This window comes from Phoca vitulina, unplaced genomic scaffold, assembly GCF_004348235.1.
Source record: "Phoca vitulina isolate PV1807 unplaced genomic scaffold, GSC_HSeal_1.0 scaffold8, whole genome shotgun sequence".
Classification (NCBI taxonomy): Eukaryota; Metazoa; Chordata; class Mammalia; order Carnivora; family Phocidae; genus Phoca; species Phoca vitulina.
Genome location: NW_022589711.1, coordinates 35,413,492 through 35,433,439, shown reverse-complemented (window position 1 = coordinate 35,433,439; position 19,948 = coordinate 35,413,492). Strand labels below are relative to the sequence as shown.

The window sequence follows — 19,948 nt, the reverse complement described above, 5'->3', positions numbered from 1 at the left end:
CATTTTTGCAAAGAAGATATCCAAATGGCCAACAGACACATGAAAAAGTGCTCAACATCACTCGGCATCAGGGAAATACAAATCAAAACCTCAATGAGATACCACTTCACACCAGTCAGAATGGCTAAAATTAAAAAATCAGGAAACGACAGATGTTGGTGAGGATGCACAGAAAAGGGAACCCTCCTATACTGTTGGTGGGAATGCAAGCTGGTACAGCCACTCTGGAAAACAGTATGGAGGTTCCTCAAAAAGTTGAAAATAGAGCTACCATACAATCCAGCAATTGCACTACTGGGTATTTACCCCAAAAATACAAATGTAGTGATCCAAAGGGGCACTTGCACCCCAGTGTTTATAGAAGTAATGTGCACAATAGCCAAACTATGGAAAGAGCCAAGATGTCCATTGACAGATGAATGGATAAAGAAGTGATATATGTATGAAATATATGTATATATATAACGGAATATTATGCAGCCATCAAAAATGAAATCTTGCCTTTTGCAATGATTTGGATGGAACTAGAGGTTAATATGCTAAGTGAAATAAGTCAGTCAGAGAAAGACAATTATCATATGATCTCACGTATATGTGGAATTTGAGAAACAAGGCAGAGGATCATAGGGGAAGAGAGTAAAACATTAAACAAGACGAAACCAGAGAGGGAGACAAGCCATAAGGGACTCCTAATCTCAGGAAACAAACTGAGGGTTGCTGGAGTGGAGGGGTGTGGGAGGGATGGGGTAGCTGGGTCATGGACATTGGGGAGGGTATATGCTATGGTGAGTGCTGTGAATTGTGTAAGACTGATGAATCACAGACCTGTACCCCTGAAACAAATAATACATTATATATTAATAATAAAAAAAAAGAAATAGAAAGAAGGAAAAGAAAGACAACAAACATTATACTGTACTCCTTTAACCCTGGAAAACAATGCAAAAAATTATTCCCGGATGAGTACATATGGCTGAAAAGTGATAACCTATGATCATATAGTTAGTCTGTTGCAAATCGGATTTGCACTGAATCAGACTTCAAAACTCATCATGCTAGGAGGTCTCTTTTAATACTCACACTTTTTTGGATTAACAATCCAAATTTTATTTTTAACCTGTATCATTTAAATCACAAATACTTAGTATGAATACCATAAGTGCTAAAACACTAGCAAGTCATAATGCAAATTCAAATTCATGGGGTACTTTAGTATTTGAAAGTTCTTTACATACATTACCTCTTGCATTTCTCTTGACAGTATAAAATGAATATTTTTTACATCATCTCTTTTTTAAAAACGGACAAGTCAAGGTTTAGGGAGGTAACAGACAGACTTGTGGGGGGTGGCACAGTGATGTTTGTGTCAGAATGTGAACCTGAGTCTTCTGGCTTCAAGTCCAGCATAGCTGCATTACTCTGTTGTGTTCAGAGTGTTTTGCAGAGGAAACATCTGTAGCTTTTTCTTCCTGGGGGCAGACAATCAGGAGCAGGACAACAAAGAGTGCACATTCTTTCTCAGTTATCTTTGACAGCTGTTTCCTTACACTAACGATTTCAAGAGTTGTCCTTCTTCCATTTCCTTCCTCTTCTACACTGAGAATCTATCGAGCGTTTTATATTCATTGTGGTAGGTATTTAGGCTTTCTCATCCTGGAGATATGCTGCTCCTCTCCCCTCTCTTGCAATGACCTTATTTACTGAGACTTCAAACACAATCAAACTGTTTGCATTGTGGATGCAAGAACCTTGCTACTACCCGGAGCACCTAACTGCTGGCAAAAACGAGTCCTGCTGGCTGCTATCTCTGCCAAAGGGGAGAAGGCTCTCGGTTTACTTATCCACTCATTTGGGAGCTCTTCCTCTGCTTGGGTAACATTTTCTTTCAATTTCTTTGCAACATTTTTTACGTCCAAATTCCTTTCCTTGGCAAGTAGGGGCCTGAGGGCTTTGCTCTTGGCTGGGGTTCCGAAAATTTGCACTGAGCTTGATAATAACATGAAGCTTCACAGAGGAATGGATTGTAGAGCAAAGGGGAAACTGGAGTCCAGAATCTTGGGGTAAGTGAAGCTGGGAGTCAAGTAGTCCAAATACAGAATTTTTTTCTAAAGGGCAAGGGGATGAATCATGGTAGAAAACCAACCCTAAGGCCAAGAGGCCAGGTCCAAGGTGAGAAGAAGGCAAGGACTAGCCTAGAAGAGCCTACAAAGACAGAGCATGAGGAGTTTTATTAAAGCACCCTAGATAGAAGATCCTTTTTTTTTAAAGTCCAGGAGCACAAATTTTGTTCTAATCTCTTTATTCTTCATTTAAAAATCTCAGTTCCAAGTGGGATGAAGGGGAAGGTGGTCTCAAGAGCTTCAAGTCAGGCATTGAGAAATGGAAAATTATACTGGTCTCAAAGGGCATTCAGGGACATATAAGAATACTAGCAAGACTTACACTTAAAAATATTAATTTTCATGAGCCACGAACTAATATTTCAGTGACACAAGAGCAGTTTCCTCTCTTCCTAGCCATTCTATTTCTTAGTACTTAGTGCTTGAGTTCAAGTTTGACACTGAGTCTACAACTCCCTATTCTTATTAAATCATTTATTTTAATTTACCTTCCCTGACTTCTCTAGGCATCTGAGAATGCAGCTCCCACTCTAGAGGCATAAACAAACTTTATTTCCACTCCTTCCCTTTTTTTTTCCCCTTTTCTTTTCATTTAGGAATCTCAATTCCAGAGCCTCAAAACTTCAATCAATTCCAAAGTAATTCCTCTCCTTCCAAGATTAATGGGGAACCTACTTTGTTCTTGGCACCCTTACTATGTTGTTTAATTAATGAACTATTAAACAACCCTACAGACATTAAATAACATGATATAGATCATGTCATGAGGCAATTCATGATTAATTTCCAGTGTGCATCAAAAGTTGTAAGTTAGGAGAGTGAGGTTAGAAATGACTTTTTTTTTTTTTTTAAGATTTTATTTATTTGACAGAGAGACACAGTGAGAGAGGGAACACAAGCAGGGGGAGTGGGAGAGGGAGAAGCAGGCTTCCCGCGGAACAGGGAGCCCGATGCGGGGCTCGATCCCAGGAACCTGAGATCATGACCTGAGCCGAAGGCAGACGCCCAACTGACTGAGCCACCCAGGCACCCCTTATTTTTCATTTTTAACAAGAAGTTTATTTAAATAACGAGACACTTCACTTGAAGGGAAAATCACCTATGATTCATTTCTTTTAAAGTAATTTATACCTACTTAAAGAGAGTTTGCCCTACATGTAACAACTATATACAAAAAAAGTTATAAAATTGTCCTTGGTTTTACAATGACAAATGAAAAAAATAAAAATTCTCCAATTGAACAAGGTATGCAAGGACCTTTATGCTGTTCTTTTTTTGTTAAACAGTGAGAGCAAAATAACTTACTGAGATACAAAGATAGGAGCTGAATGCCACGAATGGTGAAAGGGGGTGTTTTCACAGAACCAGTATTTTTCCCCATCTCATGTCCCTTTGATGTCAATCAAAACATATCACTGGCCATTTAGTTAAAAAAATGCAATATGCTTCTGCACATACACAGTTACATTTTATGCAATAAAGGAATGAGGAAGGGGAAAAATGAAAGAATCAAGAAAAACTACTGTAGTAGTCAGGATGTGGTGGAAGCAAATTGCAGTTTTCCAATCGAGAAGGTCCTCTTTGGTCTGGAGGAACAGAATTTTGAAGTAGCAGGTTCCCTTTTTAGTAAACACCTCCTGTCTGCTACTGGAACACATCACATCAATTGTATCTTCATCCTCCATCTCCAACTGGGCAGAAGTGTCTGTTTCATTGGTTGGTTGTTCATCAAATAGGAATCTGATCTGCCTCATTGACAAACTGTCATTCACAATAGGCTTTCATTAGTTTACTAAGTGCTGTGGGCCTCTTCATCTTAAATGGCACTGCAGAACCATCCTGCTCCACCGCCTTCAAATTAATAGGATCATTGTTCTCAGTTTTGACTCCTTCCTTGTACTTTTTATTGGCCATGGTGTGTGCCAGTCTCCTCAGCTGCCACTTCACAAAAGAAATACAAGGTCCACACTGAATGAACATATAGCAGGACCAGGAGCAGCCAAAGAGGGAGACAGCTGGTGATGTGTCTTTAGATACAACACCAAAGGCACAATTCCCTAAAGAAGTAATTGATAAGCTGGTCTTTATTAAAATTAAAAACTTTTCCTCTTCATAGGACACAGTCAAGAGAATGAAAGGACGAGGCACAGACGGGGAGAAAATATTTGCAAAATACATATATGATAAAGGACTGTTATCTAAAATATACAAAGAACAAGAATAAGAATATGAATAACCTAATTTTCAAAAGCCCAAAGACCTGAACAAGACATCTCACCAAAGAAGATATACTAGTGACAAATAAGCACCTGTACAAACAACAATGAGCTGTCACTACACGCTGTTAGAATGACCGAAGCCCCAAATACTAACAACAACAAATGCTGGCAAGATATGGGGCAACAGGAACTCTCATTCATTTCTGGTGAGAATATAAAACTTTGGAAGACATTCTGGCAATTTCTTACAAAACTAAACGTACTCTTAGCTACAATCTAGCAATTCCACTTCTTAGTATTTACCCAAAGGAGTTGAAAACTTATGTGCACATAAAAACTTGCATGAGGATGATTACAACAGCTTTGTTTACAATTGCCAGAACTTGGAGGCAACCATGATGTCCTTGGTGAATGGAAAAACAAACTGTGCTCCATCTAGACAATGGACTGTCGTGCAATGTTTAAAAAAAAAAAAAAAAAAAAAGGAGCTATCAAACCATGAGAAAAAACATAGAAGAAACTTAAAAGCATGTCACTAAGTAAAAGAAGCAGATCTGAAAAGGCAACATACAGTATGATTCCCATTATGTGATATTCTGGAAAAAAAACAAAATTATGAAGAAAGTAAAGGACCAGTGATTGACAGAGCTTGGGGTGGGGGAAGAAGGGATGAAGGGAGTACACAGGATTTTTAGGATGTAAAACTATTCTATATGTACCATAATGGTAGACACATGTCATTATACATTTGTTGAAACCCATAGAATGTATAACACTGGGTGAACCCTAATGTGTAGTATGAACTTTGGGTGATAATGATGTATCAGTGTGGGTACAAATGTACCAATATGTACAGGATGTCGATAGTGAAGGAGGCTCTACGGGGGAGGAAGGCAAGGGATATATGGGAAACCTCACGCCTTCTGCTCAATTTTTCTGTGAACCTAAAACTAAAGTCTATTAAAACACACACACACACACACACACACACACACACACACACACACAACTATAAAGGAAGAAGTCTATTAAAAGTAGAATTAAACACTTACAGAAACTGAAGTGCCTCTAAGAAATCTTCAGTCATCTAAAATAGTTTGAAAGCAAGTGACAATCCTTCATTTTATAACTAATAACAACATAATAAAAAACCACAATATATTTACTATATTGCAATACATATAACATATAATATATACATATGTTAACAATTCAGTTCACACCTCTTAAGGACCTTTACTAAATCTTTGCAAACATTATCTTCTTTGTTTCTCACTGTAGCCTTATGAGCCAAGTATTGTCTTAACTCATTTTATGTAGATGTACAGGAAAGATCAGTGAGTTACTCGAGGTCACAGAACTAGTAAATGGAAGAGACAGTGCCAACCCAAAACTGTTGCCAGCCAACCTGGCCCTCTTTTTGAAACCATGCCGCATAGGGTTAATAAGACTGAAACTAGCAGAAAGTTTAAGGCTTATTTTTCAGAGAACTGCTTCTCCCTAATCAGCTATTGTGTCTTTTCAGACCCCACTAACAAATCCACTAGCTGTCTCTGCAGAAGCCTGGACTCAAGGTCAACTGATAGGGTTCCAGCCTTTTAACAAGCAAGGCCTTCTTTCCTTACCCGAGATAATGAGCCTAAGACCCCATCCAGTTTATACTGGCTCTCAGAGCATAGCCCCTTCTCCTTGTCCTAAAATAACCTCCTGATGTCAGGGGCTGAACTTTGCCTCATTTTGATGATGTTAAGTCTCTACCCCAAAGTTAACACAGGATGTATATTACATATGTTCATTCCATGTGCATGCTCTACCTTTCCTCATGAATATTCCTAAGTTTCCCTGCCCTTTTCTCAATATGTATGTAATCTCAACCCTTAGGATCATAAAAAAACTTGTTCTCTCCCCCTTTAGGGAGGCAAATTTGAGGCTTGTCCTCCCATCTCTTTTCCTTGTTTTGGCTGCTTCTCAAATAAACTCTTGCCTTGCTGCAAATCTGATGTCTCAGTGATTAGATTTGCTGCACATTGGGCAGATGGACTTGGATTCAGTTACACTTTATTCTGGTCTTTTATTCCATGGGGCTGAGCAGGACTTAGAACAGCCGGTGTGAGAAGAAAAACAAAAAAAAAAAAGACAGTACACACAGTCCATCTGTGCCTTTAAAAGACTTTGCTTCCTGAGTTTTCCAGAAAACTGTCTGACGGGTGCTGGCTGGGCCTATCCTGTGCGGAGGGCAGAGAACAAATCTGGTGCTGCCCAGAAGGGTCCTATCTGCCTCTTGGGTGAACACAACTAGGAAATGCTGAAAAGGCCATTGAAAGAGTATTCTAGTAGTTCCTATCCCCCACTCGGACCCCCACACATGTTCTCTGAGAGGCTGTTCTGTAAGGATGCTATTCTGGATCCTGGAAGTCTAGGAGTGGACAAAACAGGGAAGGTTCATATTCCAGTAGAGGAAACAGCACATGCCAATGAAGGCCCTGAGCTGAGAATGCAGATACATGGAAGCAGCCAAAGCTGCCTGTGGTTGCACCCTAGTGAAGCTGGGAAAAGGCTCTGGAGGAGTGGTCAGGCAGGAGGAGGAGGCCCTGTAGCCATGGAGGGCCAGCCATAGGGCAGAAGTCTTGTTCACATTTTATGCCGCTCCTATGTTTCCTCCTGATCTGCTTTCTGCTTCCTCCCATTGATGCTTGTGTGTTGACGTCAAGGCAGATGGAGACCCTGTGGCCACCAGGGGGTGAAGCTTGACTGGTACCATGGCCTGTCAGAAAAGTGTATTAGGTTAAAAAGAGAGAGGATTGGAAGATACCATTGAGCTCTGTTTCCTGAGCCACAGAGCTGGCACCAGGTTCTGTTGAAGGAAGCACAATCCAAAGCCTTGTTTCCAATTTATGCTGCCCACCAAGGCCTCTTCATGGAAAAGAGTTCTGGAAGAAGGCAGTTAGATTCATTTTTTACCATACCAAGTATGTGTACGATGCTTTAGAAGTGGAAGGCATTTTGGAGATCTGTGTTTAGCTGCCTCTTGGATAGTGTTCCTAATAAGGAGTTTTGGCATCTAACTCCCTAAGGATTCCTAGTTCATCCTTTATTTCCAATAAGACTGAAATTCTGTGTTCCCTCACACTGTCATTCCTCTCTCCTGCTCAGGCTCTCTCTGTCCTGGCTAACTTTTTCAGATTCCTTATTTCCAGGCTCAGAGTCACTTTCATCAGAAAGATTTCTTAGAACCGTCCCAGGCTGACATCAGTTGGGCTTTTTTTTTTTTTTTTAAATCTCATAGAGGCTTTTGTGTACTGAAAACAATACTTACAGTAGCCTGTGTTATCACTGACATTCAATAGTCTACAGTTATAAATTGAAAAACATACTTTCTCTAAGCTTTTAAATACAATAGCAAAAATCTAGTAAATTAAAAATTTTTAGTTTGAAATTAAATGCAGTTTGTATTTATTGTTAGGTTAGCTTATACTCTTGACAAACAAAATTTGCATAATCCTTTAGATACTATATATAAAAGTATTTTATATTTGCAATGTATATAATTCAACAAATGAATGTATAAACCTGATAATTTGAATATTCCTACATATTTAAACACATTTACAGACCTGGTTACTTGCATTCCCATAAATAGTCCAGCTACAGTCATAGTTCATATAATGGATTTCCTCACGAATCTCAAGCACTTAAGAAAGCAGATATACAAACCCCATAAACATACCTTTGTAAACATATAAACTATTTTAATAAAGCTAAAAATAAAAGTGTACATTTACATATAATTCTCTTAAGCATTTCAGCATCTTAAAACAAAACTCACCAAAGCAATCTTGAGAAGGAAGAACAAAGCTGGAGGTATCATAATCCCAGATTTCATGACATACTACAAAGCTGTAGTAAACAAAACAGTATGGTACTGGCACAAAAATAGACACATAGATCAATGGAACAGAATAGAGCCCAGAAATAAACCCATGCTTGTATGGTCAATTAATCTATGACAAAGGAGGCAAGAACATACAACAGGGAAAAGACAGTCTCTTCAACAAATGATGTTGGGAAAATTAGACAGCAACATGCAAAAGAATAAAACTAGATCACTTTCTTACACCATACACAAAAATAAACTCAAAATGGATTAAACACCTAAATGTGAGACTTGAAACCATAAAACCTCTAAAACAAAATATAGGCAGTAATCTCTTGATCATCAGCCTTAGCAACATATTTATGGATATGTCCCCTGAGGTGAAGCAAATAAAAACAAAAATAAACTATTGGGACTACACCAAAATAAAAAGCTTTTGCACAGCAAAGGAAACCATCAACAAAACAAAAAGGTAACCTAGTGAATGAAGGAATATATTTGCAAGTGATACATCCAGTAAGGAGTTAATATCCAAAACATACTGAAAAAACTTATAAAACTCAACACCAAAAAAAAAAAAAAAATCTGATTCAAAAATGGGCAGAGGACCTGAACAGATATTTTTCCAAAGACATGCAGATGGCCAATAGACACATGAAAAAATGTTCAACATCACTCATCATCAGGGAAATGAAAATCAAAACCACAAAGAGATATTACCTTGTACCAGTCAGAATGGCTAGTATCAAAAAGACAAGAAATAACAAGTGTCGGAGAGGATGTGGAGAAAAGAAAAAAATTGCGCATTGTTGGTGGGAATGTAAACTTGTGCAACCACTATGGGTTGGATGTTCCTCAAAAAATTAAAAATGGAGGGGCGCCTGGGTGGCTCAGTCGTTAAGCGTCTGCCTTTGGCTCAGGTCATGATCCCAGGGTCCTGGGATCGAGCCCCACATCCGGCTCCTTGCTCCACGGGAAGCCTGCTTCTCCCTCTCCCACTCCCCCTGCTTGTGTTCCCTCTCTTGCTATAGCTCTCTGTGTCAAATAAATAAATTTAAAAAAAAATTAAAAATGGAAATACCATATGACCCAATAATTCCACTACTGGATATTTACCCAAAGAAAGCAAAAACACTAATTTGAAAAGATATATGCACCCCTATGTTAATTGTACTGTTATTTACAATAGCCAAGATATAGAAGCAAACCAAGTGTCCATCGATACATGAATGGGTAATGAAGTTGGGCAATACATGATGGAATATTACTCAGTCACAAAAAAGAATGAGATCTTGCTATTTGCAACAACGTGGATGGACCTAGAGGGTATTATGCTAAGTGGAACAATTCAGACAGAGGAAGAAAAATAGCATATGATTTCACTTATCTGCACAATCTAAGAAACAAAATAAATGGGGGAACCTGGGTGGCTCAGTCAGTTAAGCATCCAGCTCTTGATTTCAGCTCAGGTCATGATCTCAGGGTTGTGAGATGGAGCCTCTCATCAGGCTCTGCACTGGGTGTGGAGCCTGCTTAAAATTCTCCCTCTCCCTCTGCCCATCCACCCCCCCCCCGGTCTCAAAATAAATAAATAAACAAATAAACAAATAACAAAACAAATGAATAACAAAAGGCAAACAGATTCTTAATTACAGAGAACAAACGGGTGGTTGCCAGAGGGGAGGTTGATGGGGGGAATGGATAAAAGAGATAAAGGAGATTAAGAGGTACAAATTTCCAGTTATAAAATAAATAAGTCACAGTGATGGAAAAGTACAGCATAGCGAATATAGTCAACAATATTGTAGTAATGTAATAGTGGCAGATGGTGACTACACTTATCATGATCGTGGTGAGCATTGAGTAATGCACAGACTGGTCAAATCAATATGTTGTACACTTGAAACCAGTGCAGCATGGTATATCAATTATACCTCAATAATAATTTTTAAAAAGAATTTTAAAAACCCCTAAACTCATAAATTTAGTAAATCAGATTACATTAAGTATTGAACTGCAAATGGGTAAAAATGGTTAGGCCTCCCAAATATTTCAGTTAAAATAATTTGTTTACTACATTAGTTTCTCTTAAATGTCTTTAATATAAAGAATATACAAAGCAGTAAAATTATTTTTAAACTTGCTACATTTGCAAAAACATAAATTTATATGAAAAAAAGCACTGTATCTATTTTTTCATCATCTCTGCATTCATTTTTTTTTTTTTTGTATAGTCTCAGGTTTTTCAAGTTATTTAATTAACAAAGGGGAACAAAACCATTATTTCAGAAGCAGCCCAGTAGCTGAGATTATACACTTGGACTAGTTGGTCAAAGATTTGACACTAATGTTATGGATTTGGGCTTCTTGGTCATTGGTCAAGGAATTATAAAACCTGGGAGATGTGAACCAATACAAAGTTCACCCCAGAAAGAGTCAGCTCTGGTGTATAGGGTAAGGCTCTTTTCAAGGGTTCTGCTCTGTCACTGGAGAACCCACCAGTATGTCAATTTGGTGAATCACTTAAGTCCTTGCCTTCTTTCCAATTTCATCCTTCCCCAAGCTTTTATCATATTTGCTTGCAACATTTTATCACTTGATTTGGATAGACAAATACTGTAACATATACCAGATTTCAATCTCTTTGCCTCCTGTTTGGACTAAATACAACTGGGCAAGATTGTTATCTTCTATTGCATCAGCAATCACCATTTTTCAGCTGGGCAATGCAGCAAGAGAGGACATAAATGGAGTAAAGTTCAGCGAAACCATAAATATGAGATTCCTAGGACCGCCATTACAAAGTCTCACAAACTGAGCTGCTTATTGTATCACAGTTCTAAAGGCTAGATGTCCGCAGTCAAAGTGTCAGCAGAGCCATGCTCTCTCTGACACCTGTAAGGAAGAACCCTTCCTTGCCCCTTCCTAGCTTCTGGTGATTTCCTGGCCATCCCTGACATTCCCTGACTTGTAGGTGCATCACTCCATGTTCACATGGTGTTCTTCCTGTGTCTCTGTATCTCCACATGGCATCCTTTTTATAAAGACCAGTCATTGGGTTAGAGGCCCAGCCTGCTTCAGCATGGCCCTATCTTAACTAATTATATCTGCAATGATTTTGTCTCCAAATAAGTTCACATTCTGAGGAATCAGGAGTTAGGACTTCAATACAGGCTTTTTCAAGGACATGATGCAATCCATAAGCCATGAAAGAATCAATATATTGAGGATCCTCATCATATTAAGCAGAATTTCTCAACATTGGCACTATTGACAGTTGGGACTGGGTAATTGCTTTGCTGCGGAGGGCCCTCTTGTGCATTGTAGAATGTTCAGCTGCATCTCTGACTTCTACCTGTTAGAGGCCAATAGCATCTTCTTAGCATCCATCTGTGACAACTATACATGTCCCCAGACATTTCCAAGTGTCTCCTGGGATTGGGGTTGGGAGTTAAAATTGCCTTCCATTGAGAACAACAGGTAAAGAAGAGAGAGAGAGCATGAGCAGGGGGCCAGAGGGAGATGGAGCAGCAGGCTCCCCGCCGAGCAGGGAGCCCGATGCGGGACTCGATCCCAGGACCCTGGGATCATGATCTGAGCCGAAGGCAGATGCTTAACGACTGAGCCACCCAGGCGCCCGACTTAATATAGTACTTAATTTTTTTCTTTAGCGTCCTGTGGAACAAAATCTACATCTTATTTTTCTAAGTATCCCTTGTGGCCATCAGAACCAGGCACATAGAAGGTGCTCAATAAATGTTTGTAGAGTACATTAAAGTTGCTTAAAATTTGGGATCATGAAATGAACTTATATTGCTTCTATTTGAAACAATAGGGGGAAAATGGAAATTGTTTGAATGTAATACATGTAATAGGGCAAAAATTGATTCATGAAATGCTCATGAGTTGAATTCTGGGTCACAACAGAAGGTGTATTTCTTCTTGTGGGTTAACTGAAAATGTGAAAAACGTTGAATTAAAGCATGACTGAGTAATTAATATCTGCACAACTCAGCAGTCATTTTAGCATATATTTGGGTAATTTTTTGGTTAAAAATTCTAGTGTGCCTGTCAATTTTTGACCACACAGTTATCCTTCCCCCTAGGAAATTTCAGATAATGTGTTGAGATTCTCCTGTGGCCAGGTGATTATATAGACACAATCACCTTCTGGGGGGCTAATGCTGACAAACAAACACATGGTGGCTGAGATTAATGAAAAGGACAAAAGTCACCCCTCTTCCTTAGTAGCAGAGCTGCGATACAAACCCAGGAGAGCAGGTTCCAAAGTCCAAGTTCTTTTTTTCTCTATCTTGTAGAAATGACTTCCCACAGAAGCAGAAGCTTCGCTGAGAGCTGCCAGTCAGAGACTTGTGAGAAATGATACTGAAAATCCATCCCCAGAGATCAAGAGGGAATCCCATGTCTATTTCCCAAATCTATTTGCTAGGCATGGTCAACATTGGCTTCTTACGGCCCTGGAGACCAATCTTCCTGTTTGGAACTAGCTCTATTATTTTTAACCCAACCAGAGATAGTGGACAATGACGTGAGTAAAATCTGGGGATTTCTGAGAAGTGATTCCAGAAAACTATCATTAGAAATATGTAAATCTGAGGAAATAAAAGCATAAGAGAGTTTTAAAGGACTCCCCATTCCAGTCAATAAATGCTTTCCTTCTGACTCTTCAACCACTAAGCCACTACTCCAATTGCCAGAGGCCTATGATCTCATAACTCAGCCCCTCGTGCTCTTGAACAATGCCAATAATTAGTTCAATTTTGTTACTTTCCTGGAACTTGTTATGGTTCTATTTTCTGGATCAGTGTATTATTTTCCCAGTTACCATACCTTTCCAGGTTACCAACCTTTGTGACCATAACAAATCACCACAAATTTGGTGGCTTAAAACAGGAGAAACTTCTTCTTTCCCAGTTCTGGAAGCTAGAAGTCCAAAATCAAGGTTGTCCACATGGCTCACCCCTTCTGAAGGCTCCACAGGCAATCTGTTCTTTCTCTTGTCTAGTTTTTGGTGGCTCCAGGCATTCCTTGACTTGATGCCACAGCACTCCAATGTCTATTTCCATGGTCACCCTGCTTTTCCCCTCTTCTAGGTAAAGATACCTTTCGTTAGATTTAGGGCATCCTGTGATAATCCAGGATGATTTCATCTCAAGGTCGTTATTTTACATGACATCTGCACAGACCTATTTTCCAGATAAGATCCCATTCTGAGGTTTTAGGTATTCAGGTATGGACCTCATTACCCCACAAAAAAGCGAAGTGAACTGTTTAGGAACACCAACGGCTGAAATGCTGAAATGGTGCCTTTTCATAGGGTTGTTGTGCCTGGCAAAATAGCGAAATACTCAATGAGTGTTAGCTGTTTTTATTATCATTATGGTATAGTACTTTGACATTTTCAATGTGTGACCAGTGACTCATTTGATATAACCCTCATAATCCCACAGTCATGTAGGTATTATGTCAGGAGATCCAAATTTGGCAATAATTCCCTCCTATTACCACCATATCATTTTAAGGATTAATTTTTATTTACCCTTCCTCTTCCCCAAAGTGATTTGAAACAGTTTCAAAATACACACACTTAAAAAGTCATCAATTGAGAAAATCAGAACCAAGTAAAAGGTGAGCATTCATACCAACCATAATGGTAAATTTAATTCCATTAACTGGGTGTCATATTTGGCTCTTTCAAAAAATGTTAACAGTGGTTTTTCTAGATGACAGGATAAGGGGTTAATTTTTTGATGCCTCTCTTTCTGCTGTTTTGAGTCCTTGCGTACTTTACAACTTTTTTATGATGAGCATGTATTATTTATTATTTTCATCATTGAAAAGTAACCGCTTAATTGGACTTGGCTTTCTTGATAGTCAAGGCAAGAAGGGAAAATCAGTCATTTAGATAATTAGAATCAGAGAGGAGTTAGTAGGTCAATTCCTTCAGGAAAGTATCAGTTTTTCTAGTACTGGCTTTTACCTGAAGCACTAAGCAATATAATGCACTCTGACCTCAGCATCATTTCTCAGCAAAGGACCTGACTGTGCCCACAAATGCTTCTTGCAGCATTGTTCCAAACCAGGAGAAGTCCTAAGTGATTCTATAATGTGCTAAGATTATGTGGCCCAAGAATAGATGCCCATCAAATGGACCATGGGTCCTTAGTCATTTACTCTGAAAGATTGCTGTGAGATGAGTGCATGAGTGAGTAGAAAAGCATGAGCCCTGGGTCTGGTTCATCAGCACTGGGTTTGAAAGTGTGCTCAGAGCTGGCTCTAATAACTTGAAGTATCTGAGGATGAGAAATAAAATATGTGTTTAAGTTTTATAATATTTATATTGTATTTTCATTGATAAAGGTCTAAAGTAAGGAATTCAAAGTTATTGACTGAAGAAAGATTTTATTTGGAAACCACATGAAAAGGTGGCAGTGATGAATAGACTGTGAAAATAGAGGAGAGAGTTTTCTCACTTAGATGAAAGGCCACCCTCAAGCAGCCAGTTAGTGGCAAAGTTGGAGCTCAGGTCTTTGTTTTAAACTTTGGATTATGAGATTTTCAAACATACACAAAACGAGAGAGGAGAGTGTAATGAACTTCAGTTTCAATACTGATCAACATATCAGTGTCACATTGCCTATCATCCATATCTAAGATATCCTATCATTACATATGTAATCAAAGTATAAATTGAATTATAATAAGCACATTTCTAAATTTTATTTCACATTCATGACATTACTCAATGATATTTCACAAGTTGTTTTTAAATAATGCAAAGAGGTTAATTTGCCTGTCAAATCTCTCCAGGAAAAGGATTTATTTAGTGAGTCCCTCTGCAACTGTCTCTCGGGACCCAGGATAGTGGGGCGGCTAGAACAGTACTTGATAAATGCTACCCGCTGCGAGATACATGCTGACCACCATAAATGCAACCAGCAGAAAGATGTATGTAAGATGGTAAAAAGAAATATCATGTCACCCTCTAATAATTGTATGGTTAGAAAATTATTATATGCTTAATTGTTCTAAAAACCAATCATCACAGACTTCATCTAATGACATCATCACCTCTCAGCCATGCCTTTGTTCAATAAACCAAGCCACACATGAGCTCCAAACTCGTGAAATCATTTGTTTTCTTTCTATTCATCTTTCACCACGGTTGAAATGTTCTCTGATATGTTTAGCTTTTGAAACTTGATGAGAGTGAATGGAAATTCATTCAAGTCTGGCTTTGTGTTTACTTCATAAGCGACTCTTGGTTTTCTTTGTTTCTGTTTTTAACCTGATATATAGAGAGAAACTTTCCTCTCCCTCCCTGACAATGTGCCCCCCTCCCACAGTGGTCAAGATCCAAGGGAAAAAAATATGTTTGCTGAAAGCAGTCAAAACTATACCGGCCAAGGGAAAGAATTCTCCGGAATTTAACTGCATGTAATATATATCAAACCAGATGTTTACCTGTTCACTGTGAGAGAAGCTGGAAGAACATCAAAAACCAGTGATGGCAACAGCTTTGAACCTCATACAGAGGGAGGAGTTCAGGAAAATTTGGGATTCCCGTAAAGCCATGACCTCCTGAAGCTATACTTAAACTTAGGAAATGGTCTTTCTTGCTGAGTCAGTACCCTCACTAGCTTCTATCAGGCCACAGAAGAGTCTTTGTCCAAGCTCTGTTGGGAATTTCCACTGCCTGCTTCTTTCATCTCTCCTGGTAAAGGAACAAGGCTTTGTGGTGTCAGTGAGTCACCTGACATCTCTAAGCCTCAGTTTCCCCATCTGACATTACTTCTAATGCTGACTTTCTGTGATTCGTACTCCATCTCTTGCACAGAGACTCATAGGGTGCTGTGCCCGTTAGCATACACCAGGAAGTTTCAGCTTACCCAGAAGCATATGCCCATCAGCTCTTGAAGCATTAGGTCTCAAACTGTTGTTGTCCTTGGTTTAAGCAAGATGGTGGCTTCCAATGACACTTTGGGGATAGAACCTGGTCAAATCAGATATGATCAAAAACACCTTGACAGGCCTGGAGTTCCCTTGGGGAATACATTCTGTCTTTCCAAGGGATTTGTAAACTAAAGTTAGCTCTCAGATGAAGTAGAGAGAAGCATCTTCTCTCCCCAGACAGTTGCAGCCATGTCTAGGCAGCTGCAGAACTGGATTGGCTTCTCAGAAACCCACGGGGACAGATGGAAAGGGGGAATAAAATTCTAGGATATCTTTAAGCTCTATGAGTTTTCTGGAACCTTTCAAGTTCTGGCAAGGTCCTTGGGTCGTGACATAGTATCAGATTTGCTGAAGCAACATTAAGTCTAGGGAGAGATTTCAGGGATGTCCATTTTGGCATCCTCTTTTAGTGTTCTGGAGGGCTCTCTGCCATCTCTATTGATGGGTCATGGCTGTTAATACTGGAGCAAGATGGCAGAACTCTAGTCAGGAAGCCAATGCTGCCTTCCCTCCACACTGCTGCCACCTCCTTTGGTTTATACTCCAGTAAGTTATTTCAATCTCACTGTTTGGCAAAAAAAGAACAACATAAAGGTCCCTGCATACCTTGTTCAATTGGAGAGCTTTAATATTTTTCATTTATCATTGCAAAACCAAGGACAATTTTATAACTTTTTTTATATAGTTGTTACATGTAGGGCAATCTGTCTGTAAGCAGGGACAAATGACTCTAAAAGAAATGAATCCTAGCTGGTTTTCCCTTCAAATCAAGCCTCTTGTTGTTTAAATAAACTTCTTGTTAAAGGGAAAAGAAAGAAGAAAGAAAGAAAGAGAGAGAGAGAGAGAAAGAAAGAAAGAAAGAAAGAAAGAAAGAAAGAAAGAAAGAAAGAAAAAAGAAAGAAAGAAAGAGGCGCGCCTGGGTGGCTCAGTTGGTTAAGCGACTGCCTTCGGCTCAGGTCATGATCCTGGAGTCCCTGGATCGAGTCCCACATCGGGCTCCCTGCTCAGCGAGGAGCCTGCTTCTCCCTCTAACTCTCCCCCCGTCATGTACTCTCTCTCTCTCATTCTCGCTCTCTCAAATAAATAAATCTTAAAAAAAAAAAAAAAAAGAAAGAAAGAAAGAAAGAAAGAAAGAAAAAGAAAGAAAGAAAGAAAGAAAAAGAAAGCCAATGCTAAAGAGAAAGGACTTCAACTTTTGTGTGTTTTATTCTCTTTCAGGGCAAGGAAAGGCCAAGTCGTCCCGGAGGGTGCACTGGACATCTGCCTCTGCTGGAAACAAGCCCGGCGGGATCTGTCTCTGCCCAGCAAGAGCGCAGCCCCCACTGCCAGCAGGCCCCCGTCCTCCTCGGCCCCACGTCCACTTCTGGACAAGGGAGGGGCTGGCTGTGGGGGTGAAGAGGAATCTAAGAACAACTGAGGACCTGAGGCCCGCGCTGTTTTGGTGGAAACCTTGAGCAAACGGGGCAGACATGCGTCAGCACTTGGGCACGCTGAGAGACACAGCCTTTCTTACTTGAGTCCTACAGCCACTCCGCAAGACAGAGCACACACCCAATTAATAACTGAGGAAATGTCAACTCAGAGAGATGAAACACCTGGCTCAAGATCACACACTACTAAGTGCCAGGAGTGGAGTTGAAATCCCCTCTTTTGGCTCGACATCTATTATCCTTGTCCCTATGCCTCATGACCACCAGTTTCTAAAAGTCCTTTTTCTGCGGTCTAGGTCGATCGCACTTTCCCATAGGGCAGGAAGGATATACCAGTGCAAAGTTATTTGGACTACTCCTTCTTCCCATAATGTATTACTGTAACATGAATTTATCCAAAAAAATATTTATTGGCCACCTGTACTAGGTGCTAGGAAAAAGCAAGCAAGCAAGCAGATAAAAATCTCTGCTTACCATCTAATGGGAGAAGACACATAATACATGAAATAAATAAAGCATAGAGCATGCTAGATGGTGGTGGGTGCAACGGAGAAAAATAAAGCAGGAGAAGGAGAGTATTTGTTGGGGAAAGGGCTTCAGTGGCTGTCTTCAGAAAGAACATTCCAGGCAGAGAAAATAGTAGGTGCCAAGACCCTGGGGTGGAGGCATGGCTGAAGGTGGTGAAATGCAAGGAGGCTAGTGTGGCTGGCAGAGCGCCATCAGAAGAAAGAGGGGCAGATGATTTCAGAGAGTTATCAGGGGCCCTGATCATGGAGAGCCTTATAGCCCACGTAAAGACTTTGGCTTCTACTCTAAATAAAATGCAAAACATTTGGACATTTTGTGCAAAATGACATGATTTGTATTGCCTTACATTTTATTTTTTTTAAATATTTTATTTATTTATTTGACAGAGAGAAAGATAGCGAGAGCAGAAACACAAACAGGGCGAGTGGGAGAGGGAGAAGCAGGCTTCCCGCAGAGCAGGGAGCCCGATGCGGGGCTCGATCCCAGGACCCTGGGATCATGACCTGTACCAAAGGCAGACGCTTAATGACTGAGCGACCCAGGCGCCCCTTGCCTTACATTTTAAAACAGTTATGAGAATAGACCGAACAGGGGAGAAAGAGCAGGGAGACTAAAAAGAAAGCTTTGACAAGGGTCTCAGAGAAAGACAGTGATGGTTGGGGCAAGGTGGTAGGATTGGGGGTAGGAATTGGATTCTGAGTGCTGATAGAACAAACAGGATAGACGAGTAGGGTGGGGGCTAAATCGCGGGGTGAGTGCAGAGGACAGAGAAAGTCCTGGGCAGGAAGCCTGGGGTTCCCAGCTGGAGTTTCAGCCCATCTCATGGTTACAGTGTTACCTGAGGAAAAGTCACTGAAGAGCTTGGGGCCTCATTTTTCACACCGAGAAAAATGGGCTTTGACATGTTCCTGATCGCACAAGGCTCAAAGGAATGTGATGCCTGGGCAGAAGTTTGCTTGCTTAGAAATGAACCGCAGCTCTGTGTGACCTCGTGCAAGTTCGTCTGCCTGAGCAACTGTGGCGGGGAGACTGAGGTCAAATCTGGAATATCGTGGGGGCAAATATAAAACCCCCAAACCAAAAGACATTACAGTTGTGAGGAATTAATTTAGGGAGTTTATTTATTTATTTATTTTAAAAACTCGGCAATGGTTTCTTTTTTGTTTGTTTTAGATTTTATTTATTTATTTTTAGAGGGGGCCCAACTCATAAGCAGGGGGAGGGACAGAGGAAGAGGGAGAGCAGCAGACTCGCTGCAGAGCATGGAGCCCCTCATGGGGCTAGATCTCATGACCCTGAGATCACGACCTGCACCTAAATCAAGAGTCTGACCCTCAACCCACTGAGCCACCCAGGCGCCGCTAGGGAGCTTTATTTTTAAAAAAGTTAAATCTCTTTCTTGGAAGGCTAAGAATAGTCATAGAAGAAAGTTCGTTTGTAAAAAAGAAAACTGTTTTAACCAAAGCTTTATGATCCCTAGTTACAATATGGATTTTGTACTTTTTGAACCTGCATTTATAAATGTTACCTGGTTGGTGATTAGTAAATTTTTACACACTCCCCCAAATTCTCATCTTCAGTTTTAGTTTTATTTAAGCACAAAGGGTTTCTTTTGATTTCCCCTGTCTCTGAGGCAGGTTTAGCACCACCTTGGAATTTTTCTAAATTTTTACCAGCAACAGAACTACATGATTGAATTATTTTAAGTGACTCGAATGTTTACAACTTTCCCAATCTTACATAAACAGGCAAAGCCCAAGCTGCCTCTTTCCAATTCACAAATACAAAAAAAGCACCCTTAAC

General features: G+C 39.9%; 1 pseudogene; it reads right to left on the bottom strand.

Moving 5' to 3' along the window:
• Window positions 1–3,458: 3,458 nt before the first annotated feature.
• Window positions 3,459–4,165, bottom strand: LOC116633535 (annotated as a pseudogene).
• Window positions 4,166–19,948: the final 15,783 nt, after the last annotated feature.